The sequence below is a fragment of the Vicugna pacos genome, chromosome 12 (genome assembly GCF_048564905.1).
Source record: "Vicugna pacos chromosome 12, VicPac4, whole genome shotgun sequence".
NCBI classification, from domain to species: Eukaryota; Metazoa; Chordata; class Mammalia; order Artiodactyla; family Camelidae; genus Vicugna; species Vicugna pacos.
In genome coordinates, this window is record NC_132998.1 from 55,717,521 (window position 1) to 55,726,891 (window position 9,371).

A 9,371-nucleotide genomic window follows, 5' to 3' on the forward strand; every position below is an offset into this window, starting at 1 on the left:
CCTTCAAACACAAGGAGACAGAGAAAGACAAATAGGAAAGGATTTAAAGACAGCGAGAGGAGAGATCCGGGGGGAAGAAAAAATAGGGGAAGAGAGAGATCACAGTGGAGGAGACTCAGGGACGAGGAGGGGTCCGGCGCAGGGTCTGAGCAAGCTTCCTCTTCTCTGGGGCTCAGTGTTCCCATCTGTAAAACCACATCTGAGCTCAGTGGCGACCCCTAAGGTTTCCCTGGATTGTCACTGTGGTGTGAGGGGTATGGAGAGAGGGTTGGGATCAGCCTCTGAACTCTTCAGAGTTGGGTAATGCTTTAATATTCAGTCCCCACTGTCAGTTCAGTATGACTAACCCCATCTAGCCTGTGGGAAGCTGGGGCTCAGAGAGGCACCGACATTTTTCTGAGGCCACACAGCTCACTGTGATGGGATGGGCCTGGGCTACTGAACGTGAGTGGCAGGACTTCTCACCCACCTTCTGCCTCCTTGTGTCTGTGGGCCCAGATCCGAGTCTCCCCCGAGGCTGTCCCATCACCTCCCTGCTTTATCCCCTCTCTGGCCCTCAGTGTTCAGTGGGCTGGGGCAGAGGACCACACACACACTCTTCCCAAGCTGGCCATGGACCCTCTCCGAACAAAGGGCAAGGAGGGACATGTGTTTGCCACCCAGGCTCCCTTCTCCCCATTCCTCAGTGAGACACTGCAGCCGCGGACTCCTTCACTAAGGAAAGAAAGAAATTTAAGGAGCAGAAATAAAGCCAGGGCCCTGTTCCTGCTTCCATCAGCCAGTGAGGCTGCTCTCCCTAAGTCACCTGTTGTGACTAACGGTGACGCACAAGCAGAAATACCGGGCGCTGTTCCAGGTGCTGTTCCAGGCGCCGGATGTATGTTAATTTGCCTGATGCTCACAAAGGCTTTTAGGGTAAGTGATAAGGGAAGTATTATTTTTATTTCCCAGAGGAGGAAACTGAGGCTCAGAGTGGTGGAATAACTTCCTGCAAAGAGGCAGGTGGCGAGAGCCCGAGTCGATGATGACAGCCCCACTATGTTTACGTTCACACGTGTTCAAGCGTGATAGCTCACCCCCACTGTGTGTCCCCACGCCCCAGCCCTGGGCTAGGGGCTTAGTGTGTATCACCTCGTTTCACCCTCATGGCCAGCATGGTTGGTTCCCTGCACGACAGCCTTCCCTTCAATTCCATCCCATCTTCCTTTCCTTAAGAGTCTCACTTTGGTCCCAGTGGTGCTCAGGGAAGATGACTCCAGCCTGGCCCCAGGGGTGAGTTAAATGTGCTCTCAGCCCATCATGGTGGTCTTGCCTGTGATTGGCTTAGGCATGCGCATGAGATTGTGTCCTGGGAAATGGAGGCTGAGAGGGAATCTGTCAGAATGGAGGGAGGGGGCTTCCAGGAAGTTCTCCCTTGTTTTTAAAAGAGTATATGAAGCAGGAACTTGCTTTTTCCTGCTTTTGGATGTTCGGTGAGGGTGTAATGCCTGGAGCTGTGGCAGCCATCTTTTGACCTTGAGGGGAAGATGGATTGTAGAGAAACAGACCCCAAGCTGCTTGGTGGTCCTGAGCCAGAGCCCCTCGTTGAGCCCCATCAATCCCAAGTGCCATGAGAGGCAATAATGAAATGTTGAACTGTTGTGTTTTAAGCCATTACATTTTGGAGTGATATATTATGCAGCAGTAGAAATCAGAGCAGTAAGTGTTTCATAGACCTTTGGTGAATTAAATGTATTAGGTACATAATTAGATGGAATTTTTTTTCCTAAGGGAAGCTGCCATGTAAAAGAATCCAAGAATTTCCATTGAGTGGCAGTGACCTCAGGTCCCCTGGAATAATTCATCTTTGCTCCAGAGAGTTTCTCAATGGCCTCTCATAGACACTTCCCCGTAAGGTGAGAGGTGAGATACGAGTGACCCGGATCTGGCCAACCCCTAGCCTTTGGAACAGCACACACGGCTTAGGATGCTCGCCAGCCCAGCCTGCAGACAGTTAGCGGGGGATATGGTCATTTGGCTTCAACTGGCAGGTCAGTGAGTCTTGCCTGGAGAATGTCATCCAATGTCATCGGCTGTGCCTCAGGGTGCCCGCAGCATGGAGGGCGAGACTGCAGGACGCAGGTCACTGGGAAGGCAAGAGTCAGCTTGTCCAGAAGGTGTATCAAGGTCACAATCACGTGGCTAGTGACAGGGGCAGCACTGGAGTCTGCCACAGGGGGACAAATCAGGGCCTCCAGGCCTCTTTTCACCCACATTTGCAACAGGACTGGTCCCCGCCCCGGACTAAGTTAGCCCCCTGGACTTGGCCAATTCAGGGAGAAGGAAGGAGGACCCCGAAGGAGACGTTGGATTTCCTGCTAACTTGAAAGTGGAGGTTCAAGCTGGTTTTACTTGGAAAAATGGGGGAGTTGGGGACTCTCTCTCCCCAAGCGGAAGAGGCACACCACACTGCTTACGTCTACGTGTGCATCCCCCGAGGCAGGGAGTGGTTCGGAGTGGATGCCCTGGGTTCACTCCCAGCTCGACTGCTTCTCAGTCAGGTGCTCTTAGGCAAGCTGCTTAAGCTCTCTGTCTTAGTTTCCCCATCAGTAAAACAGGGACGATGACACTGTTAGTCACTATTAGTCAGGGTCCTCCAGGAAAACAGAACCAAGAGGATGTATTTAGAGAGAGATTTATTTTAAGGACTTGGCTCTTACACGATTATGGGGGCTGGCTAGTCTAAGATCTACAGGGTAGACTGGGAGCTTGAACAACCCCGTCCCAACCTCACTCCACCGTCTGCCCTCTTCCACCCTCTAGTACTTAAACCTTTTCTCAACACCCAGACTTCTTAGCCTGGCACAGAGGACACCCGACCCCCCAGAATTATCTAAAACCACCACTCCTTTCTCCTTCATACGATGGGCTGCAGCCCCAGTGAGCTATCTCCAAACGGGACCTGTTTCATCCCAGGTCTGCACCGTCACTCCTGTTCCTCCCTCCCGCCCGAGTCCTGCCATAGGATGACAAACTCCTGCCCATCCTTTAAGACCCAGTGTGCCCTGGTCCCTTCTGGGCAATATGGGCCACGTCTCCCGTCTCTGCTTGTCATTGCATTCTGTAGACACCTCTCTCTCTCCTCTCCACTTTCAGACTGCAAAATTCCTGAAGCTGGAGATTTTGTATTACTCATCATTTGGTTTCTCCTTGTCCACCTGTGCCCAGCACTGAGACATCTGATAAATGTTGCTGAATGAGTTACACGGTCCCAGCCAGTGGTCATCCATTCTTGTCTGTGTCTGATGACGAGGAACTCACTTCTCTTCAGGCAACCTGTTCTATTTTCAGAAACTCTAACCTGCTATGATGGTATTAAAAATAGGAATGTGGGACTTCTACAGAATCGCTGTCCCCCAACCTGGCTGGAGACTATCTTTTAATTGTTTGTCCGTTTTCCACCCTCTTTGTTACCGAACCAAACTTGGGTCTGCTTGCCCATGTGCAGTAAAGCCAGTCTCCTGACACCCCATTGTGGGGAAGGAAAGTGCAATGTTTATTGCAGGCGCCAAGCAAGGAGTCCAGGCAGCTAGTTCTTAGAAGACCCAAACTCCCTGAAGACTCTCAGGGAAAGGTCTTTAAAGGCAGGTTGAGGGAGGGGGCTGTGGGGTGTGTGATCAGCTCATGGATTGATCAGCTCTGACTGGTGGGCGGTGAGGTCGTTGGGAGTCAACATCCTCAACCTTTTGATTCCAACTGGTCTGGGGTCTGCATGCTTGTGGGCAGCATACAGTTAAATGTTCCACCTGGTGGGGGTTTCAGTCTCTGCAAAACAGCTCAAAGGATGTGACTCAGAATGTTGCCTACAGCCCTCAAGGAGGAACTGAAGGCCCTTGACTTTGCTTAGTGGCTGAACTATTATTATTTTGTCTTGCTTGATCGTTTTCCTTTGTTTCTGCCTTTTTTCACTTCTCTGATGAAATGTACTCTTTGGAACACAGGGAAGCCTAGGAGACTAAAGCGTTAGTACAAACAAGAGGCAGGTGGAGGACATGGGGGTGGGGATGGGGTGTCTGTCCTGGGAAGACCCCATACGGTCCTGCTCGGCTACATCCTTCTCTTCTTCATAAAGAGGAAGACCATTTTTTAATGACTCGAAGGAAGCTAATTTTATGTATATAACAAAATCATGGCAGAGGGAGGAAGAAGGGAAAAAGTTGTGTTGGCAAGGAGTTTTAAGAAGAGAGGGTCTAACACTACTGTATATAAAATAGATAAACAGCAAGGACCTACCATATAGCACAGGGAACTATATTTAATATTTTGTGAAAAACCAATTAAGGAAAAGAATCTGAAAAAGAATACACATATGTAACTGAATCCATTTGCTGTACGTCTGAAACTCACACAACATTGTAAATCAACTATACTTCAATTTTTTTAAAAAAAAAGTCTAAAAAAAGAGAGGTTTTACAGCAGACTTGAGGTATGAGGGAAGTAGATAATAAATATTGATGTCGCCTATGTATTGGGGGCTCTTTTAAAGTCCTTCAAGAAACTCAAGAATGAATTTCTCCTTAATCACTTTTAGTTGTTGAATGGTATCATTTCAACACGGCATTGCTCTGGGACTGAACCACGTGAATCTCTGGGTGCAGGAGGGTCATGGCCAGTCAGTGGGAGATTCATTTGTGCTCGGACATAGGTTTCTCTCCAACCTTGTGACTTTTACTTGTGTGGATGCAGGATCATCTTGATGAGCATCTAGCTTAGAGCCAGTCCATGCACTTCCTGAAGTTTAATTATTATCTAACTATGACGTGACTTTATGAAAATTCTCCCCTACACCTCCTGCCACCTCTATGCTGTTTGAATACCAGCTCCAGAGAGCGGCCCCTGATCAGTGACGGTCAACACCATCAGATGATACCCCTTTCTTTATAACAAATATTTGGTGACATCCCCTTCATTCTCCTAAAATGAAGCTCATTGATAATATAATCTGGGGGGAGGGGATAGCTCAGTGGTAGAGCACATGCTCAGTATGCATGAGGTCCTGGGTTCAATCCCCAGTACCTCCACTAAAAAAATAAATAAAAATAAAAGTTAAAAAACTATAAATACAAAAAAAAGATAATATAATCTACCACATCCATGATTTAAAAAATTTCATATCATGTCCTAAGTGTAATATGTATAAAAATAAAATGAAAAATTTTATGATCAAATTCAATGTCTTTCAATATTTAAATACTCCAACATGATGGCACCAGAGGACATAGAATTGTCACCTCTGCAACACCTACCAGGCAGGTACGTTGGGTGGGTGACCACATGGTCAGGACAGTCTGGGTTACACTGCAATGACAGACACTCCAAGCATCTCCCAACTCCTCAAGCTGACTTCTCACTCAGGTTTCATGTCCAGCGTGGTTGGCAGGGCTCTGCTCTTCCCAGAGACCCAGCCGGACCACAGCGAGTCCGTCTAGACCTGCCCATTCCCAGTGGCCATGACGGTGGAGGGATGTGGAAAATACTCACTAGCTCTAAAAAGACTCCGCCACAAGTGACGCACATCCTCTTGCATTTCAGTGACCGCGCAAACTTCATGGCCATACCTAACTTGAAAGGGTCTGGGGACATGCCATCCTACCACGCGCCTGGAGGAGAGGCCCCCAGAGTACTTACAGAATCCACAGTGACTGCCACCACCACCGGAATCCCATGGTGACACTGCCATGAGAGGTGCCATTTTCTGAAATGGTGAACACCACCTGTAAAGTTCCCAATTATAGAAAAAAAATTTTCAATTTATGCAGTGTTTGTATTCCTGGAAAACTAAATTTATTTTTGAACAGTTCAAAGACAATGTATGTATAAGTACAACTTATACATTCTAGAGTTCAGGTCTAGAACGTGGGATCCATCTTCGTTATGTGTTTTTTCCTGCGCATTCTAGAACACCGAGCATCCCCTCCCTCTCCCTTCCCCCACTAAATGTCAGTATCCTCCCCACTGCAGCAAAACGCTCCCACAAACACCCAAAATGCCCGAGGGGGCAAATGAGTCCCACTGAAAGCCACCAACCTAGGTTAGTGGTTGCAGCAGACCTTTTCCGGCGGAATAGCCCCATTTGGCTTCTTTCTTTCTTTTTTTTTTTTAATTTGGCTTATCTCTAATGAAATAGCATCAGAACCTAAGTGTACACCTTGGCGGAAAGTACCACTGCTCTAGCAGTGAAGCAGGGATGTCCACTCTGCCCAACCCCTATTGCACCGTATCCACCCCCTCCCGCACCTGTCAGAAAACCCCGAGTTCCCAGGGCTCAAAACTTGGGGCTCCAAATAGCCCAGTTTCATAATTCACTAGACCCACAAACTCACGTCTGCTCTCTAAAGCATGCATGTGATGAGTGGGAGCCATCCTGCCCTCGAGGAGTTTTGAATCTGATAAGTCAGGTGAAAACTTTTGATGAGGCAGTTAAAAAATCTACATTGGCCACAATGGAGGCAAAAGGCTGCCAGTCAGAAGATGAGGTGGTCTGTACTTCAGACAAGATGCTCATCTTCCCTGAGAAGATATCAGCCTTTGGTGAGTGGGAATATTTTCAGCAAAAATCCTGTTCTTCTAAATGTGTTAACACTGGTTCAATATTTTGTTTCTATTTCTGTTGGAAATGACAGCATGGAAAGAATGTTTATATCTTTCGGTAATGTATGTATATATATACACACACATAGGTGGTTGGACCAAGGAAACAGAATTGATGCCAGTCACTAGAAGGTCAAGTTTTTGTGGTTATTTTTTTTTAAAGATGTACCTTTCACTTGCTTGAGAGAAAAATATGAATAGTGTGTGTTTGTGACCACACAATGAAATATAAAATGTAAGATATAATTTAAATTATCGATAAAATGACAAATGTGCATGTGATGTGTGGTATGTTTTGGGAAGCCTGTCCTGTGGTTTTTTTTGTTGTTGTTGTTTTTTGTTTTTGATGTCATCTGATACCTCCAGTTCGGCTCAGTTAAAGGTTAGCCAAGACAAGAGCTCAAATGAGTCATCACACACAGCCTTTCATAATTTATCGCTCAGGCTCTCCCAGATATTACCCAGGCTCTGATTTCTTTTATGTCCTCTCCAACTTCTCAGCCTGGCTCCAGCCTGAAAGCCACAGTCCTGGGCAGAGTCATTAGCATGGGCTTTGAGAGTCCGAAGTGGTCACCTTGGCTGTCCTGGGAGCATGACTCCTGTGGATCTCAGGGCAGCAGGTAAAACTGACTGAAAGCCGAGACCAGATGTAGCAGAGGAGGAGTTAGACACATTCACACACTCAGGCTCACACGCACACGGCTGCACATACACCTGGCATCTTGTTGGAGACACTGTGCATGTGCATGCACGTGCACGCGCGCGCGCGCACACACACACACACACACACACAGAACTCAGCCTCAGGAACCAGATATTCAGGACCAGGCTCCACTGGTGCCTCCTGACTCACCTAATGTTTACCACATGCTATTTGTAACATCCGTGAGAGAATAGGGCGGCATAACTCCTGTCTCCGGCTCACACTGACTGAGCTGTCATGATGAAGTGGGTGTCGGGCAGGGGACTAGGTACGCAAAGATGAACAAAACTGAGGGGACCCCTACCCTTCCTGCCCAATAAGGGAGAAACAAAAAGCCAAAAAAAAATAAACAAAACAGGTTAAAAAATCATAATTATACATTGTGGTAAATGTGTCCATTTCCGGAAGCATGGCAGACCAAATATTGGGAAATACATTCCACTTCTCATACCATAATAATTCTGGGGGAAAAAAAAATTTTGAAAACTGGAAAAATGTGTAACTGTTCAAGCCAGAAAACCAGGAAAATTCTTCTCAGAATGCAGAACAGCTACCAGGTGGATAATAGGAAAGGGTCGTGGAGGACAGTGTGAGGCCATCTGAAAAACACCTCACACGGATTCCAGGAGGATGTGCAGGAAAGGTGACTTTTGAAGAGCTATAGACCCAATCTTATTGGTTGTGTTTCTCTGGAGAACACTAACACACCCCCATTTCTGTGACTGGTCCCCGTGACTGACCTCCCAGCTCCCTAGACTCCTCAGAGCTCGGTCGGCCCCATCTCCATCCTCCCAGGGCCCTAAGCCAGCCATAAGCTCCCCGAAGACGGGGCCAGGCTTTCGTGCTTCACCAGGGCACCCCCGAGCAAGCCCAGGGCCTGGAACGTGGCAGCCCTCAGTAAATATTTGTCTGACGAATGCACGGATGCATTTTCAAGTGAGTTAATTTGAAGAACTTCTCCTATGGCAGTGCCTGCACCTGAAACTCTCTTCCCCTTTCTCTGTTTATCAAAATGCCTGCTGTCCTCAAGGCCTCCAGCACAGACTTTCCTCCTCACTCGCTCTGCAGGGACCTCTTTTGCCTTATTCACGGCTGGGACACTCGTCCCAACCTAGGGCCTCAGCCCATAATATTTTCTCAATAAATATTTGTTAGATCCATGCAGAATAAATGCCTATGAAGGGTCACATATTTAAAATATTAGCCTATATTTTCCCCTAGGATGTCCTTCCTTCCTGAGCTCTTTCTTTTTCAGACAGCCAGGCATTTCTGTGCCCAGCCCTCAGGAGAGGAGGCGACAACTGCCTGGGTTTGCCGACTCAAAAGCTCAGGCCCTGGGAGGACCAGAAAGAACACACAGAAAGGGCACAAGATTTAGAGGGAATCATCAGGCATCCCTGCTTCTCAGGCTGGAAAACCATTTTCTGAACCATCGGAAGGAAAGGAGTTGAAAAGGAAACGGTAAGAAGACAGCAGTTGTTGGCGGTTTCCAGAGAAAGTGGTTCTGTCTCGGCTGGAGGCCACTGCTAGCTCACAGAGCACCTTTGTGTGAATGAGGAAAAGGCATCCCTTTCTGGGTAGACAGCTTGGCAACTGGAGCAGAGCCTGGCTCCAGCCTTATTAGCCTCTTCTCTCCCCCCACCAGGCACCCATGTGCAGTGTACACCCCACACAACCGTACAGGTCAGCCAAGCACAGGCCCTGCTAATCCTGCAGGAGGTGGTGAAAGCACAGACAGGCCCATGGGGTCTGCATACAGAGAAAACCTGTGTCTCATGTCCCAGGTGGAGCCTGCATGGAGCAGGGGGTAGGGGTTGGTCCTTGGGAAAATGTGGGGCCAGGCAGAAGGAGCCTTGGGCAGCCTCAGAGTTTCCCTAAGTACCTGATGGGGACAACAACTGAAGACCAAGTGGGTGGCAACATCCCTGAGGACACTACTGGGGACAGCAATGACCAGATTGCCACCTCTCTGCCCATACACCTCACAACCTGGCACATCTGAGCTTCTTGGAATGAATTAGTCAAAACCCCAGGGACA